Consider the following 24,218-nt stretch of genomic DNA (forward strand, 5'->3'; position numbering starts at 1 on the left):
GTTGGTGAAATGGGTGGCTTATATATTTCACAGATCTTTGCTTTATCCCAAAGGCTACCAAATATCCCACAGGGTGGTTAGTACAAATGCAACAGGCTTGATAACTGCTGGTCTGAACTGCATTAGAGCATCAACCTCATCAAAATAACTTTGAATCAAGAAAGGAAGACAATAAATTATCACCATTCTTTTTTAAATGCTTTATATAGTCTTATTTTAACAAGTACAAATCCCTTTAAATATTAATTGGGTCTGGATATAAATCTAAAACATAGAGGTCATTGTTAATGAATTCACACCAATCACATGATTGGTGCAAACATCTTTTCTACATTAGTATATGTGACAATTCAATTAGATTTTCCAGGCTATCGGCAACAAAGCTTCTGCCTGGAATTGTTATGTTGATCATTGCTAGAATTAGCTGCCACAGGTGGTTTAAGGGCTCACACTTGTTGTGACTTGACACAGGCGCTATATTGTCGCAACATGGTTGTTTTTTCATTCCTAGAAGTTGAAAAATGCCACAATAATAATACCCATTATGTTGGAATATTTCTATTGTTGCACAGTCAGCTCTTCTCACCAGGTAGAACGCAGTCGACTACCACTTCGTCTACTCAGATGAAGTGCAAGTTGTGTTACCATACCTTCTGTGTACCCGGAGGCAACAAAAAAGATGTTTCTGTTGACATGACATATTAGGGAAAGTAATTGGCTGCGGAAATCTGATTCACAAACAGGTGGTTATGGGTTTCTTTTGACTTTGCAGTTCCGACCTTAGATGCTTTAAAAAGCTGCATAACATTCTAAGAATATGCATAAGTGCATCCATGATCAAACAAATGCCTGTTAAAGGAATAGCACAGTGGGGGTGATTTATCAACACTGGGCACATTTGCCCATGGGTAGTAACCCATGGCAACCAATCAGATTGCTGCATTCTTTGTTCTACTTGCAGCTGGCTTTAAAAAGCTAATCACTGCTTGGTTGCTAAAGGTAACTGCCCATGGGCAAATTTCCCCAGTGTTAATAAATTAGCCCCAGTGACTGTTATCTGTGCTGGAGCAAATGGGATCCTGAAAAAATATGGATACAGAAACCATTTATAGCACAATGTTAAAATCAGCCTAAATAATCATAATACACAGTTCTGACTAACCATTGGTTAAGGATGTGATTAGAAAAATAAACATATGAGTTCTCATATTTTATGCAAAAGTTCTATATACCAAAGGTAATAAAAGTCATGTACAATAAAGTTGCAGAACAGATACTTTGAATGATAACATATTTAGCAACGCAGATCTTCCATCCCGGAAATTCTGTGTTCAAGACCTCCCAGATGAGTGGAGATTTATGCATTTTTCTGAAAGTGCCCTGCGCCTATTAAACAAAATACCATTTTTTTGTGTTCCTTGAAGAATGAAACCAAGTCTGTAAATCAAAAAAACAACAATCATTCAGCACTTTTTTAAGTTTTAAGTCTGATTTGTTTAGAGAAATTACAGTAAATAAAAACATGAGGTGTTTTACAGATCATGCAAAGAGTTGTAGCTCAATATATGGCGAGCCATATGTTCCTAACTCATGTCAGATACTAGTATTATAGGCTGGAAATTAAATAGATTCACAATCACAGATTAAGACTGCTTAATCTGCTCATTTTTGCATTTCTATGCGCAAAATAAACCACACTATCCATTTATTTACACTGTTTAACTAAAAAAAAAATCTTTCTGGCAAGGTTGGAGTTTCAAGAATTTTTCAAGAGATGTGCAAAGTTGTTTCTCCACCAATCATGAAGCTGAATCTGGGACAATCAGTTTGCCCGTCCAAAGAACAAAAATTACATACACTTCAGAAGCATCCAAAGCTGTGTCAATGCTAATTACATTCTTCCCATCTATAACTCCCAGATGACCTAGCATTTCCATTCATTACCATTATTATTAATATTCAATTTGGGGGTCCCTCTACATATCCGCTCAACATACTAAATCAGTAGCACAGGTAGGCATGTCTAAATTATTTATCTGCTTACTAGTGGATATACACAAAGCATGCACTGTTAATGGATTGTTAGGGCTGGTCTGAAAGTCTATAACCCATAAACAATCTGTTGCTGCTGAAAATCCTTAGCCTCAACAGGTGCAGTCAAGAGTAAATCACTTTACCCACATTTATAGGGTTTTTTCATTTTATCCATAGTTTAGATGTTATACCGATTAGTGGTTAATTGCTATTATGTAAAGGATGGAAGCTTCTGAAATTGTAGTATTTACATCTCTTTTGTAATTACAATATATGTACACAGTCAGAGTAAGGTGCAGTTTAAAAGTTTTATGTAAAATAGGCAAGTTTACAAAATCTCTCTTATGGAGTGATGGTTGCAGCTCTGTTTTATAGGACCTCTATATGCAGATTGTACCTAATTTTTTATGGGTCTTTGTTTTGTAAAATATAAACCCTAAATATTTATTTTGTTGTGTTTCTAGAACACCACAGTTAAATATTCTGTACATGGCTTTAATGGGGTAAAGGCTTTATGTATAGCATGTAAAACCTACTTTGAGGCTGTGTATATTTGGAATATCACATTGTAAAGCACTGAAGTCTTACTGAATCCCATGGCCATTTCAAATATCTCTACTAAATTCCTATACTATACTTTTGGTGTCCAAGTGCTAAAGATAGCATAACCAATTTTTTGACCTTCCAACACTTAGGGGTTTATTTATCAAAATCCAAATTTTCTGATGTTTTAAATAAAAAAAGTCAGACAAAACTAGAATCCATGATTTGCCCTTATTTATCAATAAAACAACTCTGTTACTTTTTTGGATTGACGCCCAAAAATGTTTTGTGAAATTGGTGGAAAAGCCAGAAATGTTTGGATTATTGAACGAAACCCAGCGCAGATTATAATATCTTCCAGTTTCCAATAGGACCTCTGTCATTGACTTCTACAGGACCTTGACAGGTTGTAGATGGAGTATTTTTGGATTCAGCCTTTTTGCAGCCTTGGGGAATAATAAATCTTGAAAAATTCAAGGTTTTTTTTTACAAAAAATTCAGATTTTATAGTAAAAAAACTATTTTTTTTCGAGTTTTTAGCATTCAAACTTTAATAAAAAGCCACCTTGATTTTTTCATTTCATACTGTCTCGGTGTGTGGTTATACAGAAATGTTTCTAGTTCCTTTTGATACAGCCCTGAAACTCAATTAACGTGTACACTGATGAAAAGATTTACACACACCTTGCTGTATGTTGTGATGCCACCATTGCAATCAGTCATCCAAATAGGTGAAAAGCAGTATTGCTATGACATTGCCACCATATTAGAGTAACCAAAAACCTGAGGAGCAAATGTCATGAAACTGATTTAAATTTTTTTTGAAAATTTGTTTCATATTCATGTTCTTATCCTGACCTTTTTTGATTACAAATACTTAATTTAAACATAGCTTAGATATCTTTGTTACTCTTGAAGGTTGTGTCACTGCAACAGATAGAGTGACCCTGATCTTATACACAAATTTGCTTTTTTTTTTTTTTGTTCCTGCCTGACGAGCTTTACAACCTTGAAAGATTTAACAAGCCTGTCTGGCCAGAGATATTTCATAATTCTTCTTATCTTTTGACAGCATGTTTGATACCATTTGATTAGACCCTAAAAGGAGAACAAGGAGTTACAAGTGAATATGTTGTAATGCTTTCATTTGACTTTAATGATTTTACAATGGAAAGTGTAATTTACATGGAAAACATCTTTTTACAAGTACATATGGTTTTGTTCGGTAATGAATATACCCTATTTTACAGTACTATTTACGGTTCAGGTGCTTTCTATTAAGTACAAACTAACATAGTTTTTGGGGTACATACACAATAATATACATACAATAAATATATATGAAAATTTCCACATTAAGGCCCTATTGACAAGTTCCATATTTGATCAGGAACCTGTTAGTCTGACTTTTGGAAAGATAATTATCCTTAAAATATTTTTCCTTTCCCTTCACACTTTAGGGTCTAGGTGTTAGGTAGAAGTTGTGTCTCTAGCCAATACAAAAGAGCAAAGGTGGGGAGTTAGACAGGCAGAGGATTCGTTATAGAAGGTCAGTGTAGCACAACGTAGCTTTATAAATCTATACTCACTTTTAATACCTGAAACATACAGAATCACTTTTAAGGCATTTAAAATAGACTTAGAAAGAATCAGTGCATATTCTGGCATTAGTTAAGCTTTTCTATTCTATTTAAGAAATCCTATTAAAGATTCCAGTGATCAGAATATATGCAAATTTGGACAGAATAATGGATAGACAGAAGGGTTACTCTGTTTTTGTCTGCTGCTCTTTTAGGGATAAGCAGCAGATTTAACATACATTAATGAAAAATGCAGTTGTGAAAAGTAGCTTAACATTTTTAAATGGTTTTCAAAATTTTCTGCAAATTTTGGGGAAATTCTAATTTTTTGACACCTAAATATAAAGTCTGAGCAAAATCATTAATGACAGTTATTCATATTTAAAATTACTTTTACCAGTTCTTAGGAATGGGCAAATAAAAAATTGTGCTTTATTTACGAGTGTTTAAAAATGACAGATTGTAAATATTTTGTGTTTATTAAAAAAAATCTAATGCTAATTAGAAATTCATTTCTTATTACCATTTGAGTTTACATTCAGCAATGTGACCTAAAAGTGTTTTATTTTTTTGATTTTGATCAGTTGGCATTTATGTCAAGGACGTCTATTTGGCAGGAAGATTTAAACTGTAAACAGAAGAACTGTTGAAGCATCACAAATCAGAGAGGTCATTCACCATGAGTTGTATTAATGTACAAGAGACACCTTTAGCGGGTTAAAACAGGAAGAACTAAAGGAGCAATACAGCTGGGAGCGAAAAAATGTATATTGTACAATGTTACACAGCACAGAATTTAGTTGTGCCTCAAACATTCTTTTTTTTCAAGGAAGGCGTATAGACCCATCCATGTTAAACTGGAGTTAGTTATTGCATGCCTGCTTTATATTGACTCTAATAAACATGTTTTAAAATTAGTCGCACACCAATTAGTTCTTAATTTGAAGCGGATTTAAATTATATAAAAGTTCAAAGCAAGTCTGCAGAATCATTTTTCAGAGCCAAATGAATAAAAGAAAAAAGAATAGAATTAAGACTGCTACTTGGGCAAAACAAATAATTAGTTTGTAAACAAATAACTCTACCTCAGGTTAATGGTATATAAAGCAACTCTGCACTGGTGTATTTCCAATAACCCCACATTCCGCCTGGCATTGAAATGAACTGAAATGACCTGAAGGGCTGAAAATTGCTTTTCATGAACATTGACTGCTGACTTTCATTATTGCCAGTCATAGGAGGATTGGGATGAATCTGGGAATTTATTGGGGAAAGTGGAGAAACATTACGGGGCAGCTTTACTAAGGATCAAATTTTTTTTCTTTTTTTTGGTCTAAACTCACAATTTTAAATTTAAAACCACCAATCCGGATTTGAATTCGAATGTGAGATTTATGACAACTCAACCCTGGAAACAGTTCACAGTTCACTAAACCCTGGAAACCTGCCAAGTTCACGTAGAAGTCAATAGCAGATGTCTGTTGAACCATTTGAAGATGTTAATTGCCTTACTGACATTCAAGTTTTTTTTTTTCAGAAAAAAGCTTGATTCGAATTCGATATGAATATTAGGGTCATTCCTATTTGATTAAAAGTTAAGTTTTTTTCACAAATAACCTCCCATTTGATTTGTGAGTATATTCAAATTTACTTTCACTTTAAGAATAAGCAAGCAAGACAATAGATAATAATTATAATAATCACTGATACAGTTACAAGGAGTGTCCACAAAATAACAAAGTTAAGTATCAAAATGTGAAAAGAGGACTTAACCTCCAGGACTGTATCAATGAGTAAAGAATAAAGAATTCTTTACTCATTGATACAGTCCTGGAGGTTAAGTCCTCTTTTCACATTTTGATACTATATTCAAATTTATTAGAGCTAAAAAAAATTCACTTTGAAATTCGACCTTTGATAAATAACCCCACACGTGTGCCATTAGCATTATTTTTACAGATCACAGGGCACAGTTAAAATAAGTTTATGTCAAGCAATAATTATCCCTGAGCCTCTATGTCACTACAATTCATCAAAAATCTGTTTTCCCCCACTCAGAAAGTGATCAATTGGTGTGCTTTAGAAATGCATGGCCACAATAATTTTAAATGTGTTTATTCATTTTCATATTTTTTTATCAATTCATAGATTAGGTTTTGGGTCATTAGAGTATGTTTTTTCTTTTGTGTGTGTATATATTAGGGATGTAGCGAACCGCCGATAATGTGTTCGCGAACGCCGTTCGCGAACACCGGCAAAAAATGCGGACAGTTCGCGAACAGTTCGCGAACTTCGAACATCCGAAAATCGTTCGATTCGAACGATCGAAGGATTTTAATCGTTCGATCGAACGATTTTCGTTTGAATCGAACGATCAAAGCCATTCGATCGAATGATTTCATTCAATCCAATGGCTTCGATCGTTCGATTCGAACGAAAATCCTTCGATTTTAGCCATCGAATGGTCGAACGATTTTGACGCGAACGCCTATTGGCGAACGTCGCGCGACGTTCGCGAACTTGCGGCGGACGCGAACAGCCGATGTTCGCGCGAACAAGTTCGCCGGCGAACAGTCCGCGACATCCCTAGTATATATATATATATATATATATATATATATATATATATATATATATATATATATTCATCATATGTTCATATGTCCATGTACTATATAAACTGTACATAGCAGCTATTACAGAAGTAGCAAACATATAAAGTGATTCTTAACATATTGATTGTGGCCCCACTTGATCTCATGCTTTTTCATGTATAGTAAGGGACAGATTTACTAAGCTCGAGTCATTTTGAAGTATTTTTTTGGGTACTTCGACCATTGAATTAGATCGAATTTAGTCGAATCGAATGATTAGAACGATTCTAAGTAAAAATCGTTTGGCTAATCGATAGTTGAAGTACTGTCTCTTTAAAAAATACTTCGACTTCATACTTCGCCACTTTAAACGAACCGAGGTGCAATGTTAGCCTATGGGGACCTTCCCCAGCACTTTTCTAAGCTTTTTTTGATCGAATAAAAATCCTTCGATCGATCGCATAAAATCGTTCGATTCGAACTATTTTATCGTTCGATCAAATGATTTTTATTCGATTGTTCGATCGAAGCATTTGCGCTAAATCCTTCGAATTCGATATTCGAAAGGATTTTACTTTGAGGGTCGATTTCGACCCTTGATAAATCTGCCCCATAGTCTTCATGAGATCACAAACTTGATTAATCTTGATTCCCCAAAAAAACTTTTATTGGGTCAGTGACCATGGCAACAGGGCAAATTTGAAATTGCAGTTTTTTTTAATAAAAAAGATAAATAGTTTACCAACCTCTAAGAATACCAACTACATCATATTAAAAGGTGAATTGCCACTTTAATATTCCTGCAGAATAAACAGATAAATATTGATATTCAAAGCAGCTGTATTTTATAAGTGTTCTATACAGGGCATATTGTACAAAATGAAAGCAAGTTACACATATTTCTAGGTTGAGTTTTATCATTAACTCTATTGGGGAGACATTCTATATGGTGCAAATAGTGGAAAAATAGTAACAGCATCTGACAATTTTGTTTAACAAAATGCACTTAATATTTTTTTCCCCCTTTCAACGTGTTATATTGAGGGTGTAGTAATTTCCACTCTGATCCTAAAGAAATCATAATTTATTCAGGGCTTCATTTAAAGTTTCCCAGATTTGGATTCATTCCATTTTTTAAAAAATATGAGGCACTTTAAATCGGAAATTACAAAAAAGAAGGCATATGGCCTGAAAAAAATGTGCCTTTCAAGTGAGATTCCGTAAATATGACTCATTCCATATTATTATTATCTGACTTTGATGCTGGACAGGGTTCAGAAAGCATAGGTCTGCTTCCAATATGTGAAGTTTTGCATCCAAGAAAATCAGGCTTCATACCTCACAGAGAGAAAGCAGTTATTAGGGCCACCTCTACACTCTGGTTTTTAAAGACTGTGACATTTCAGTGCTGCTAATTCCAGAGTTTGTTGTTCATAATTCACTCTGTCTAAAAAGTATTTTCAACAAAATTTTGAATGTTTACGGTAGCTTTTCCTTTCACCTGCAATGCACTTATTCCACTATAAACACCAGCAGGCTGCTCCCTGCTATGTAAACCATCAGCCTACTCAGGTTCTCTGGAAGTTAAAAGATACTTCAACAGCATTTACAAAGCAAAATCTAAATTAACTTGAGAGATAGACTTATGACATGTCACAAATACATTTCTATTACCTCTAAGATGGTCTAAAAAAGGAATCCATGGCTTTCTTGGGTATACTGTAGCTCTTATCTTGCAGATGAAATACCGAACACGTATGATTAATTGACTATTGCAAAGTAAAGTGCCAATCCCAGAGTGCTAGGGAATGCAGAGATGGGCTAAAGTATGCCAATCTGAAGTGTTCTGCTTTTTTTACGACAGAAAACAGAAATTAAACTTTAAACTTTGTATTTCATGGCTTAGAATGATATTCAGCCAAACCCAGAGTTTGCTAGTGGCTGCTAGTGATGGATTACCATTTTTTAACATATTCCCTCTTGGTAATTGGTGTAGTTGGTAAGAGATGGCAGCCATACAGTGCTTCTGTCAGTACATTTAATACCCATGTGTCAGTATAATGCTGGACACAACTACCTTATTCCACAGAGCTGTCAACATATAAATGCTAATTTATTTTTGTTGTACCACACTAGTTTTTTGTTCTTTTTTTTGTTTTTTTTGGTGGTGCAACAGCAAAAGCAAATATAAAACTAATTATTCATGATACTGTATAAAGCACTAATATAAAAAATAAAAATACACATATTACGCTTAACTTGCCAAATTACAGCTTAGAAGCTGTACCAGTGAGCAATTGAATAAATATCTGCCCTTTTGCTAAATCTTTGGAGCAGATATTGCAGAGAACCTACTAAAAGTGTTCCCCTATATACAACTTTGTTAGAACAACTGCAAATGATCCCATTCTTAAAAGTAGACACATGAAGTCATTTACAACTGTGGGTGCTCTGTCTGGTGTGAAAATGTACAGGGAAGTGTGCATTAAAGCTGTATGATATGGGCTGGGGATACCCTCAGCCAGGTAATTAGGTGGGAAATGAGAGCGGATCTGCCTGTAGAGAAAAAAGGGGTGCACTCCAAAACCTGGGGTTCTGGCTGTCCCCAGTGTTTGAATGGAAGCCTGAGAGGAAAGTCAAGGAGCCTGTGGAGCCTGAAGCAAAGAGAGAGAGTGCCTGAGCCTGAGCGAGAAGTGGATGTCAAGGAGTCTGTAATTTTGTCTGGAGAAAGGCAGTCTTTTGGAGAAAGTACAGCAGTGAAGCTGGCTTAGAAGCAGACTGTACGGCCTGGTTGACAGAGAGAAGTTATCTCTGAGCTGTGAGTAAAAGGAAGGAAACCTTGCGGTGGTCCAGAGTTTGGGAGAGGCCCTGGGGTAGCCAGGAAGACTACAGTCTCAATGGTGAGAGAGATTGTTATATTTCTTCTGCCATATAAGCAAACTCTGCATTTTTCTGCAATTTTTGTGTACCTATCCCTCTCTCTGCAACCAATTTGCGTACTATTTAAAACGCTAATCTTCCCATACTTGGCTCCTCTGACACAAAGCTCCGCTATCACCAAGTCAGCCTATTGACTCTGGGGAATCCTGGTGCTACCGCCACTCTGGACATTGTGGTAACTCCAGTGTTTGGGCTGTGTCAACAGGTTAAACAGACCTGTACCTAGCAAACTGAAAGCAAATGACATTTTCAATGCACACTCTGGAAGTGAGGCAACCTTTACACAATAGGAGGTCTATATGAGTGAATAACATAGATTGAGTGTGGCCTGCGACAGATAGAATGGTTGTTTAGGAATGGCTAATTCAGGCGCAGTCAGGCTGATCCAATAATGAAGTGCTCAGACCAACAATTTATGCTGACCCAGTGGAAGAGAACTGCATAAAGACCCCAAAGAGGTCCTTGAACTTGAACACATTTTAAAAAAGCATGATAGGTACTTGACTGTTCCAAATGCAGATGCCAGTCTGATAGGCCTTCTCAACTAAAACATGCTCTTGTCACCCCCATTCTGAAAAAAACCCTCTCTTGATCCCTCCAATCTTGACAACCTCCGACCTATCTCTCTGCTACCTTTCATCTCTAAACTACTTGAACGCCTAGTCTACAACCGACTAACCTCATTCCTCTCTGATAATAACCTGCTGGACCCCCTACAATCTGGTTTTAAGCCACAACACTCCACTGAAATTGCGCTGACTCGATTAACTAATGACCTTTTAACCGCTAAAGCCAACAATCATTTCTCACTACTAATACTGCTTGATCTCTCAGTTGCATTTGACACTGTAGATCACCCTCTCCTCCTCCAGTCCCTCCATTCCCTTGGCCTTCATGACACAGCCCTGTCCTGGTTCTCTTCTTACATCACCAATCATTCCTTCAGTGTCTCCTACAACGGAGTAACATCTTCTCCCCTACCTCTTTCTGTTGGGGTTCCTCAAGGCTCTGTCCTGGAACCATTACTATTCTCCCTCTATACTTCCTCCCTCGGCAAATTAATCAACTCTATGCTGACGATACTCAGATCGATCATCTCCTGATCTCAACCCAGGACTCCTAACTCGAGTCTCCTCCTGTCCACTATCTCTACCTGGATGTCGCAACGCTACCTTAAATTAAACCTCTCTAAAACTGAAATGGTTCTCTTTCCTCGAAATAACACCAGTAACATCCCGGAAGTATCCATTTTAGCTAACAATTCCACTATCACCCCCTCTCCCCAGGCCCGGTGCCTTGGGGTTATCCTAGATTCTGCCCTGTCATTTACTCCTCATATCCAGTCACCTATTAAATCATGTCACTTCCACCTAAGGAACATATCCAAAATATGATCATTTATCACCCAAGATGCTGCCAAAATTCTTATTCACTCTCTCGTCATATCACGTCTAGACTACTGTAACTCTCTTTTAATTGGCCATCCCCTCCAGAGACTGTCACCTCTCCAGTCCATAATGAACACTGCTGCGAGGCTCATACACCTTAGCAACCGCTCCTCCTCTGCCACCCCATTCTGTCAATCCCTGCAATGGCTTCCGCTACCTTTCAAAATCAAATTCAAATGAATGACCCTGACATTCAAAGCACTGCATAACTCTGCCCCACCCTACATCTCTGAACTCATCTCTATATACTCACCCAACCGCTTACTACACTCCTCTACTGACCTGCTACTCAACTCTTCTCTCATTACCTCCTCACATGCTCGCATTCAAGACTTTGCAAGGGCTGCATCCCTCCTCTGGAACTCTCTCCCAAGGTCTGTCCGACTTTCTCGCAACCTTTCTGCTTTCAAGAAATGTCTTAAAATGAACTTCTTTTCGAGAAGCCTACCCTCACTCTGCTTTATTACCAAATGCAACACCACATACAGTACCACATTTCTCACCCACTTCTCACTTAATTCGATCTCCCACACCTTGTGTATTACTCCCTTCCCTTTAGAGTGTATGCTCTTTTGCATAGGGCCTTCCTCACCTTTTGTACCGGTATTGATTGTGATGTATGCAGGACCGCCATCAGAAATCGCAGGGCCCCATACGACAAAATTTCCTGGGCTCCCTGGGCTGCGCCCACCGCAAACCCCACCTACAGGTCCACCCTCCCCACCACACAGTAAAAAAACAAAAAAAATATTGGTGGCTAGGGTTCCCACATGTTAATAAAAAATAAAAAGATATTGGTGGTCAGGGCCCCCCATAAAAAAAACATTTGTGGCCAGCCCCCCCATTAAAAAATATTGGTGGCTAGGACCCCACATGAAAAAAAATAAATTGGTGGCCAAAATTGGTGGCCAGGGCCCCCTCCCACATTATAAGAAAATTGGTGGCCAGGGCCCCTTAAACATCCATGCCTTCCCGAAGTCAGCAGATGGGGGGCCCAGCTAATCAAGTAAGTGTGGCATGGCCGGGGCTCCCCTTACCCTCGGGGCCCCCTACAACTCTCCCCCCTGATGGCTGCCCTGGATGTATGTAACTCTTTGGGGTATATTTATCAAAGAGTGTAGTTAATAGTGAAGTTCCGCCACTAGAGTGAAATTCCGCCACTCTCCATTCATTTCTATGGGATTTTTATAGGCGTATTTATCAAAGGGTGAACTTTCACTTTCACCCATTGATAAATACGCCTTTCAAAATCCCATAGAAATGAATTGAATTCACTCTAGTGGCGGAACTTCACTCTTTGTTAAATTTACCCCCATATGTTCTATGTATATAATTCATGTGATTTAGTTGTAAAATCACATTTACTTTACAGTGCTATGCAATATGTTGGCGCTATATAAATACATGTTAATAATAATAATAATAGATCAATAATCTGCCAACTGCCCACTCCAGACTCTGTATAGCCACCTTATAGAATTAAAATGAGCTTGTAGAAATAAAGCAAATGACAAATTTTCAGTGAATTTTCAATGTTTCAGTTCTACAGTGAGTTTTTAATTACTCAATTAAGCAAATCTATAGAAAAACAAAAACTCAAATTGACAATTTATGGTTTATTTGTATATAGAGTCAGTTTTGAAATAAATACAGAGATTGTATACTAAAAGACAGCATTATACATTAGAATTTAATAGTAAAAATACATGTATGTGACCTATTATCTAGAAATCCCCATAATACTTGATGGCTTTTGTAAATGCTCTCCTTTATCACTGTAATAATAAGACAGGACCTTGAACTTGATTGTAACTGACTTACATACAGTAAATACATACTGGTAGCAAAGCAACGCTATTTTTTCAAATTATTTTTTGAACACTTAAAGGGGACCTAGCACCTAAACATAAAAATTTATAAACTCATTCAAAAATCTCAACTGTAAATCATATATTGACGTCCGTGTCTCTATGCCTTAGATACAGCAGTTATAGGAATGGGACCTGTTATCCAGAATGCTTGGGAGCTGGGGTATTCTTCATAAGGGATCTTTCCATAATTTGGATTTCCATGCCTTATGCATACTACAAAATCATGTAAACAGTAAAGAAACCCAATAAGGATTAATTGTATCTTAGTAAGTTGGGATCAAGTACAAGGAACAATTTTATTATTACTGAGAAAAAGGAACTCATTTCTATATGCAACATTACTGACAATTATATAAAAACAAACTCAAAATGGCCCATAAAATGGCACTGAATATAGTAGTTTTGGCTTCTCATATAATTTGAAGACGTAATGCCACTTTTTCTTCTGTTCCTGGAATGTCACCATAGAGAAAATTGTGTTTTAGTACTAGTGACAGAGGGGGGATCACAATGCCAAGTGAACAGGGCTGGAACTAGGGGTAGGCAGAGTAGGCGCCCGCCTAGGGCGCAGTCATAGGGGGGCGCAATTTTGAAAATATTTTTTTTTTTTTTTATTTCTTTAATTTTTACCTCCCTTTTCCCCAATGCGGCTGCCCCAGGCCCCCCGCTCTGCTTTCCACCCTCCCCGACTCCCCAAGACCCGCCAGTTTCTTACATGCCCTGCTGGCTGGATCCGTCGGATCCTTCTTCAGAGGCAGCAGCGCACGTAATGCGCAATTGCGCATCCAATCATGCGCCTGCACGCTGCAGCAAGAGGAACGCCGGCTGGCGCGGTGACTTCAGGAGGGAGCTGTGCGCGACAGTGCACCTGTGTGGTCACGGTGACCGCGTCGTGCGGGTGGTACGGCATTCTTTGCTCTCTTGAGGCCTGAGCTAAGCTCCTCTGACTCCTCCTGAGACTGAGTCCTGACTAAAACTATGGGTGGCTGCCTGGTGACTATTCTGCTGACTGCTGCTGCTGGTTTTGGAGTTGGAGCTGTTTGGCACACAACAGGTACAGACTTGGGGGGGCTGGGGGGGCAATGCATTTTTTGGCACAACAGGTATAGATTTGGGGGGGGCTGGGGGGAAATGCATTTTTTGGCACAACAGGTACAGACTTGGGGGGGTGGGGAGCAATGCATTTTTTGGCACAACAGGTACAGACTTCAGGGGGGCAATATTTTGGGTGCTGCTGGCTGGCAGGTACAGTAAAGTAGAGTGTAAAAAAGAAAATGTTAATTAATTAATGTGTTGTAAGGTTTCTTTATTAAAAAAAACTGTAAGTGATTAGGTGGGAAATGGTCCTACAGAACGGGGGGGGGGGGGGGGGGGCGCTGATTGAAGTCCTTGCCTAGGGTGCCAAACTACCTTGGCCCGGCTCTGCAAGTGAATTCTGCATCATTGCACATTTCACATTATTTTACAGGTATACAGATTGAAAATAAATCGTTATTTCAACATTAATGCCAAAGATGCATATTTCACATGCAATTGCTACAAGACAATGCACAGTAATTGGTTTGAATCCATCATATGCCTGCCATGTCACCAAAAAGCTCAATTTGCCTTAAATAATTTCTTTATTTATAAAGTTTCTGTTTATACAATACATATACTGTAATTGCCCTTTCCTAAATAGGTATAAAGTTGCATGCTTCTAAACCTGTTTAACCACTGTCTTTATAATCAGTTTTTGTATCAACAGTGACAGCTTTGTTATGTCTCCAGAAGACTAAACTGTGTTATTTCCCATACCAACACCAACACACACATTTACAGCATAAAGATCCTTTGCTGTATTTATGGTCACTATATAACATTGCTTACAGTCAGTACAGATTTACTATTTGGATCATAACAATAGAGATGGCAGACTCAGTGGCTCCTAGGATTATAGTGATGCGCAGGTTTAATATATGTTTGTAAAATCTGTTGCCAGTGGTTTCAGACATAAGGAGGACTAAAAAATAAAAATTTATTGTTCAAAATTTTTCATTTACAACACTGATAAAAATATATATATATATATATTTTAAATAATATCGTTAATTTTGTCTAGAAAATATGGATTTATTTTGGCCCTAACATTCCCAGCTATCTTCAACAATAAATTGGATTTTACAAAACCTATGCAGGGGTGTTACAAAACGTGAAGTTCTTGTTTATTCATTTAATTGCCTTTCCCAAAATAGGGTACAGAGCATAGTCCCCATAAGTGCAAGGCTGCATGCTGCTGGACCTATTTAGCTCATCTTACCTTTATTTTATAATCAGAGACACCGTCTTGCTATGCAGTTGCTTTCATGACTTAAAAAGCATTGTATTACTTTGACAGTGTATAAATTAGTATAGATATTGGTATATAAAGTTTATGTGAGTGTATAGATAGGTCAATATGAGTGTGTGTATATATGTGCACTAGGGTTCATTTGGAGGGGTTGAACTTGGAATTGGACTTTTTTCTTTTTTTTTTATTTATATTTTTATTTGCATTTTTTTTTTTTTTTTTTTTTTACATTTGCAAAAACAAACATTACAACTTGCCCACATAGGGCCATATCACAGTACAATTGGCAAGAGAAGGCATAATCTGAGCACCATACAGCATCCATACATCAACATGTTATTTTCCTACTATGCTCCCTCATTCAATCATGTAGCCACATGGTATTGCCAAAATATAAAGGTACATCTACACAGTTATTCCAGTGTCCCTACACCACCCTCAACTCCCAGCAGTGTGTTTAGGTTACCGCCCTGCACATCCTTTACCAACCAGTTACATATCTTATAGACCCCATAAGTCCCAAATTACACGGTCCCCCGCTGCAACTCCAACAGATCCCAATTACACCAAATTCTATCAAACACATCCATGGTATTGTGTTTCAACGCCGTCAGACAATCCATCCTGCGAATAAATTTCATTCTATCTAAGAACTCCTGTTCTGTGGGAGGTCTAGGGGCCTTCCAGTGTTTCGCCACTAAACCCCTTGCTGCCGTCAGGATGTGATTAACCATCCTCTGCGATGGGTTTGGCAATTTCGGAATTCTATCTCCTAAGACAAAGACCATAGGGGGAATTGGACTTTTTTCAACCCATCTTAACTTAAGTGTTTGGGAATAAGGCATAGGGGGCAAATTGACTAACCAGTGAAAATTCGCCAGCGCTAGTTTGGCGCACATCGCAACACTTCGCCAGGCGTAAATTCGCCTGGACAACGCTAATTCACGAAGATCCGAAGTTGCGCACAGGGTACCGAACGCTGGCCACCGCCAGCGAAATTACGCTCAGCAGTTCGAAGTTATGCTAGCGTTGGCTAATTGGCATACGGCGTACAGTTAAAGTACAATGGCCGTATATGCTGCAGCAAATACAATACACTACACAAGGCCAGGGAACCTTAATACAATTATTTAAAGTTGTTATAATGCCCTACACATGTGCCTACAGTATAGTTTAGGTGCCATATGTTAGCAAATGTAGGGGGGAAGGAGGGTACCCCCAAAAAAATCTATGATCTTTTTCAGTCTATCACTCTTTAAATAGGAAAAAACGCCAGTGTTTTTTGGGACTTTTTTTTTTTGGGAAAATTTTCAACTATTTTTTTATTAAGTCCTATCTACTCTATTGCACTTTGTCTGGTTTGAGGTGGCGAAGACAAGTCTCGCGATAGAGGTAGCTTTCAGTAATATCAAAAACTTAGTGAATTTGCATAGTAACACTACTGAAAATTCGCTTGGCGTTAGAGGGCGAAGTTGCGCCAGAGTCTATCACATTGGCGAAATTATGCCAGCGAAATTACACCAGCTACCATTAGTAAATCGGCGAAGTGCCGAAATGACGTCATGCTGGTGGATTTTCGCCAGCGTTAGCCACTTTGTCCTTTAGTAAATTTCCTCCATAGGGACTAGATATGAGCAGCATTTGCTACAGCACAGATTTTGATGTAAAATGTGTCCTGTTTCACAAATTGAAGTAATGCAAATTAATACAAGCATAATTTATGTAATCTAACTGTTGCCTTTGTTCCAAAGGATTGCTACACAATAAAAAACATACAGCAATCCAATATTTTTAGATTACACAAGGGCAACCATCATTTGATTAAAGCTGCTACAGATATAAAGTATGTTGTAATATACTTTATATTATTTAACACTGCTTTCCACCATTGAAAATTTCAGTAATTAACTTCATACATTGTTAGTGCTTGCTGGCTTGGAGCATGCTGGCTGTATCGCATAGAAAAGGTATACATGACCAAAGTGTTGGGCATAAGCATTTTTAGTTTAGGATATTAGACAGTATTACTGTTTGAAACCCAATAGAAGATAACCATTGCACTAAATTACAGCTCTATTTTGCATTTATAGTATTTCTCTTAAAGGTAGTTCACATTTAAGTTAACTTTTAATATGTTATAGAATATCTAATTTGAAGCGACTTTTCAATTGGTATTCATTGTTTATTTTTTTATAGTTTTTATAGGGTCACTGATCCCACCTAAAAAACAAATGCTTTGCAAGGCTTCACATTTATTTTTACGACTACTTTTTATGACTTATTTTTCTATTCAGGCCCTCTCCTAGTCATAGTCCAGTCTCCATTGAAATCAGTGCATGGTTGCATGAGTAATTTGGACTCGATTCAACCAGATTGCTGAAATTGCAATCTGGAGAGCTGCTTGCATAAAAGGCTAAATAACTCAAAAGCCTCTACAATCATACTAAAAGTTAATTCAAAGGTGAACAACCCCTATCTTTCTATAGAAATGCTGTTGCTTACTTCACTTCTACCTTCTCTAAATTTTTTCCAAAGCATCCATGACTGACAGCTTTTATTCCAGACATAACTGATTGTTATGGAGACTAGGGGCATGTGTGCTTAGAGTCCCCTTTCTTGTTTTATCGTCACGACACAAAGTAAAGTAAACTTTACTACATGAACAGTAATGGGTGGATGACCTCTGTTGCCTGTCAGCATGCTACAGTCTATTTTTATATAGGTCAAAAACAGTGATTTTTAGCCTAATCTTTTTTAGAGAGGTTTTAAAGCTGTAGCATGCTTGAATCAGCATGCTGACTCCTCTTGCACCTTGGTGCTACTGTATTCAGTGACATGATGGATGGAGCAGAATGCCAAGGATACAATACAGCTACCAAACAGCAATAATCTGGACAAGTATTTATTTTTTAAAAACACAATCTTCCCATAGATAGTTCTAATAAAATGAGACTAATTTAGATAAACATATTTGCTCCGGTTAATAAATCTAAGACAACACTGTGTCTTCTGGCAAGTGGCAATGGAGGGAAGATCTGTAATACTCAAAGTTTTAAAAATTTATGAACTCTATGGGTTCCAACCACACCTAAAATTTCCTCCAGATTTTTCCAGCCATTTCTATTGTGTTCCATGAACTGGTTTTTTTTGATATTATTGCACAACATCCTTGGTTTTATGAAACAGACAACGTATTTCCAGGCAAACACTTCCTAGTGAGCAGAGGAACAATTCACACAATGTTTACTTTGAAAGTGTCCTCTATGGCGTCAAGATGCTTGAGAGCTGCCATCATAGCAAAGAGATTTGTTTCTTGCATTTGTCTACAGCATTCCACAAATGCCCAATATCTCTCTTTAACTTTTCACAAGGGAGCACATAATGACTAGCCTTTCAAATGATGAAATAGTGTAAATTTCCAGAAGCAAAAGAACAACGTGATCATAAATAAAATTTGGTTGTATTATATAATTCCAGTTTGTGATAACTATACATTCTAGAAATAGTACCTTGTTGAAAAAATAGGGTGCAAAAGAAGCAGAAATAAAGCAATTGGGTTAGGATAGAGGACTTTTCTTATCCGTGAACTTCAACAGAACAAGCAAAGGATGATGGATTTGCCTGTATCATACGAGGATAGGTCAGCACAAAGCAGGCATCTTGCTCAAGAGGCAATTGACTCTTGCAGATCTCACAGCTGTCCCCTGTGTCACTAATATTTCCCCCATGAAACATATGCTGTACTGAAACATTACATTTACCCTAAATCTGACGTTTATTAAACCTCATGTAACACACTCATCCAACATGAGTCATACCCTAAGCATATGGTTAACTAAGCATTAGCTGTTGCTATCACATTTAGCAACACTATAGAAGCAGCTATGCATTTCTGGGCATGAAAAGACTGACAGAAGCTCTCCACCTGATTGTTCTTATCAGACACTGTACCATCTGGGTCAAACATGAAGGAAACTGTTTATTGATTTTCACTTTCCTTTAGTGAAACGTTTACATTCTAGACAAGGGCTTTGGCAAAGAAACATTATTAAGATTTAATTATATTCTGGTCTGTCCAAGGGAGGACAATGCATAAATTCTGTGTTTAATTGGCCCCCACCTTCCAGCTTATACAGCCAAACAATAGCATTTTTTCTCCTGGAGAACTACAAACAAAGTGGCGATGACAGACAAACATAAACCCATTAGCTCATTACTGTGCACTTGAAATCAACAGGACAGTCCTGTTTTAAAATGTACCTCTAAATACTAATCTAGGATAGATTAAAAAGAATATAAAACCTCAGATAACCAGATACTGTATAATCAGATCTATTTTGTGCATGGCTGTGTGCATATATGGTCCACCAAAAATTTATTTGGCATAGCAGTCACATTAAAGTGGTGGTTCTCCTTTAAGATAACTTTTAGTATGTAACTTTTCCATTGGGCCTTATTTTTTCTTTCCTATAGTTTTTGGATTATTTGACTTCCACTTCTCACTCTGTCCAGCTAACATCTAAAACTCCAATGCTCTGTAAAGCAACTTTCCTCAGAATATTACCCACTGCATCATACTAATCTTTAATGTAAAGGTCAAAATGCAAAACTAAACAAACAAAACCGTTTATGCATGATATTATCAGCTTATCTCGAAATGCATGGACCTGCTCTTGTCTTAAGGGATTCTACCAACAAGCATGGTCCAATTGCTTTATGGACTGTAACATTGGATGATTGTCCACGAAAGTTTCCTGTATGTACCCAGTATTATTTTATTCCTTCCTTTATTTTATCACTTATAATCAATTAAAGCTTGAATAAGTAACAAAATGGCCCCACTAGCCAGCACAAACTCTGTTGGCATATTACAGGTATGGGACCTGTTATCCAGAATGCTAGGGCCTGAGGTTTTCTGGATAATGATTTTTTTCTGTAATTTGTTTCTTTATAATAATGTCATAATAATTTCAGCATTAAATAAAACCAACAGGCTGATTTTGCTTCCAATAAGTATGGATTATATCTTATTGGGGATCAAGTACAAGGTACTGTTTTATTATTACAGCGAAAAAGGAAATAATTGTTAAAAATTGTGGATTATTTTGATAAATGGGAGACAGGCTTGCTATAATTTGGGTTTTATTGATAACAAATTTCCGGATAATGGATCCCATAGCTGTTCAGCAAAAATTCACTAAACAAAGGTGTGCCATGTCTACCTGCATAACATCTAATGTTATTTTATTCTTATGACACTAGTATATAGTAGCATGAACTCATAAACATGGTCACCTTAGTCAGAGCTATTTCACATAAGGTAATGTTCAACGCTAATTCTGGCTGCATAGGAATAAGAAAATTTGTGTTTAATGTACCCCTCACTTATGCGCAATGGGTTGGCTTTAACAATACTTTTTTTCCCAAAAGCAGAAGTTTACCCACCAGCACATACCCATGTAAGTCTCTGTTATTGAGAAATGTCAACCTGTCAGTAGCAGAGTGACAGGACATTATTAGAAATGCTGTCTGCTTACATACAAATGTTTGAAAATCAGTCTCTAAATGTTGTGGACAAAGAAAAAAGAATGAAAGATCACATTAACAAAAAGACACACAAATTTATGGCAAGGTGTCTCAGGTTCAATTTTGACATGGGCACTACTCACAAGTTGTTGTATGTTCTCTGCTGAGGTTTCCTACAAAACCATATGTGTCAGCACTAAGCAATATGTTGGCGCTATATAAATACAGGTTATTAATAATAATAATAATAATAATGTGCAGGTAAACTGCCCTCTTGGTGAAACTGAGTATTATCTGATAAGGACCATAGATTGTAAACTCCACAGGGACAGTGGATGATGCAGTGATCTCTAGAAACACTGCGCAATGTGTCAGTGCTAAAGAAAGGATAAATATATTTGGCTTTCTGTCACAAAAGAATAAGCTACAACAGTAGAATAGAACAGCACCACTCAATCTTCTCAAGATAAAAATGCCTTTATTGCAGATCTCTGGCCATCACAGCAACGTTTCAGGCCTCAAATGGCCTTTTATCAAGCACTTGATAAAAGGCCATTTGGGGGCTGAAACGTTGCTATGATGCCCAGAGATCTGCAATAAAGGCATTTTTATCTTGAGAAGACTGAGGGGCACATTTACTAAGGGTCGAATTTTGAAGTGGTAAAACTTCGAAATTGGACACTCGAATTGTAGAAATTCAATAGTGGAAGTTTTTTTTGATTAAATTTAACAGTTTTCGATCAAATTCAAATCGAACGATTTAATCGATTTTCAAAAAAAAAAAAACGTATACTGGCTATAGGTTCTAGGAGGTCCCCATAGGCTAACATAGCAATTTGACAGGTTTAAGGTGGCGAAGTGTTGAAGTCTTAGTTTTTTAAAGAGACAGTACTTCAATTTTTGAATGGTCGATTTTCAATTCAAATCGAATTTTGGCCTATTCGTTGTTCGAAGTACCCAAAAATGACTTTGAAATTCTACGTTTTTGAATTCCAAAATTCACTTTGAATTCACTTCGACCCTTAGTAAATGGGCCCCTGAGCTGGTGCTGTTCTATTCTACTGTTGTTACATTTGCCAGTGGATAGTGGCCACTGGGGAACCTGCACCACGATACAAGAAGAAAAGGTGTAAGAAGCTGTGCTGACTACTCTACTTCCACAAAAAAATAAGCTACCAACAGATGCAACATTCCAGTTTTACCTGCACCTCTCTCTATCTTGTGAGGAATGTGTACACAAAGAAAGGGATAACCACCTAATGATATACTGAGAGGAATTCAAGAGCTTTAGTACCTAATTGAATACACAAAAACAAAATGTTGACATAAATGCTTTCACTACCCACAACTGAGCCCACTTACCCTTCCAGTTCTGATCATTATAAGATGGGAGCTAATACTCTAATGGGAATATTACAGACTTTGGGCTCTCTCCTCCTTTAGCATTCAGCTGCAGGTCAAATAAAGCATGGGCGGCAGCAAAATAATGGGGCCACAGCTAACTTTTACAGAGATCAGGGAGAATACATGAACAAGGAAGGATTATCACACTGGAAATGAATGTTGCATCACTGGCTAAAGGTTTAATATTTTAAAAAAAATCATGTCCATAGGTTGTAGAACATATTTATAATGGGGTAGTGGCAATGGCTAATGACATCACCAACATATTTTTCTTTGATAGCAAGACTAAAAGGTATTGCCAGTATAATATTTAATAAAGGGCACAGGGATTGGTACCTCTAGCATATTACACAGTGAAAGCAATTGGTAATAGCATCCAAAGCACATGAGAAAGTAAGGGCAAAATGCAATGACACAGCATACCCATTACCTTATACAGTGATAGCCACAGGTAATACCATCCACAGCAAATAATAATGAGAAAAAAAAAGGTTCCCAGTATACACAGTGAAAACAATAGGCAATAGCATCCAAATACATTGTACACTGACCAATGATATTGCCATTATATTATACAATAAGGTGAAACCAGCGTGTTCTGTACCCCTAGAACATTATATAGTGAATAGCAGTAGGAATTTGCTCTCCAAGTACATAGTAAATAGGAATAGGGATGTAGCGAACCGCCGATAATGTGTTCGCGAACGCCGTTCGCGAACACCGGCAAAAATTGCGAACAGTTCGCGAACAGTTCGCGAACTTCGAACATCCGAAAATCGTTCGATTCGAACGATCGAAGGATTTTAATCGTTCGATCGAACGATTTTCGTTCGAATCGAACGAAAATCGTTCGATTTTAGCGATCGAATGGTCGAACGATTTTGACGCGAACGCCTATTGGCGAACGCCGCGCGACGTTCGCGAACTTGCGGCGGACGCGAACAGCCGATGTTCGCGCGAACAAGTTCGCCGGCGAACAGTCCGCGACATCCCTAAATAGGAAGTAGTAGGCATTTCCCACCCCAAGTACATTATATACATTGAGAGATTCTGGTATTGGCTATCACAGGGAAGTATAAAATACCATATTTATTAAACTACCTTAATGAATTGCATCAATATGTGATGTTCTCCACTGCTTTGGTTTTAGAGCAGCCAAACTTGTAGGCTTAAGCATAAATAATGCCAAGGGTATTAATTAAACTTTATATTGATAAGCACATCTGACCTACAAAGTTATCTGATGCATAAAGTTAGTGCTAGGGGGACCCATAACTAGTAGGTCAATGTCAGCTCCCTGGGAAGGAGACATTGATTATATACTTGTTATTTAGGTTTCACCCCACCACAGGCAAATACACATTTAAAAAAATTGAAGCATGCAGAATCAGAGAATCACACAGTTCTTTGAATCTTGCTAGAATACCACATTCAGTCAATAACTTCCTCCATTTTCCTCCATTTTCCTCCATTTTCACTATTTCTCTAATGTAACATGCAAAGATAAGAAAGCTTTAGTGACAATTAGCAGGGAAAAAAAGCAGAAATAAAAGGCACTTAACCTATTCAATGCTAAAAGCAAACCTGCAGTCTGATAACATAAAATCAGCACTACCTGTGAGGCAGATTTTTTTTGCAACCCTGTACGCAAAAGATGTTTATCAAGAAAATTGAATACATTCTAGTGCAGGTTGCTTGCTAGGTATCAGCAAATTGTTGCTGAACTAACATTTCCAGCATCTTTTCAGCCAAAGTTTGTATTCGTACATCATGTTTATTTAGTACACTTTATTAACTTCTTGGGAATGTCCCAGAATTCTTAGTGGGGCTGATTTACCAATGCGGCTTAAAAAAAATATATGTATATATATGGTCTTAAAATTCATTTAGGGTTCTATGTTAATAAGGATTGTTGATAACAAATCGGTGTTTGAAACTTTTGCATCTTA

At 37.4% G+C, this 24,218-nt stretch overlaps 1 protein-coding gene across 2 annotated transcripts in view; it reads right to left on the reverse strand.

The window, feature by feature from the left end:
• The window catches only part of pde7b.S (phosphodiesterase 7B S homeolog), a 262,195-nt gene that overhangs the window by 71,020 nt on the left and 166,957 nt on the right, over positions 1-24,218 (reverse strand). The gene's annotated exons all lie outside the window — the stretch shown is intronic.

The sequence above is a fragment of the Xenopus laevis genome, chromosome 5S, assembly GCF_017654675.1.
Source record: "Xenopus laevis strain J_2021 chromosome 5S, Xenopus_laevis_v10.1, whole genome shotgun sequence".
NCBI lineage: Eukaryota > Metazoa > Chordata > Amphibia > Anura > Pipidae > Xenopus > Xenopus laevis.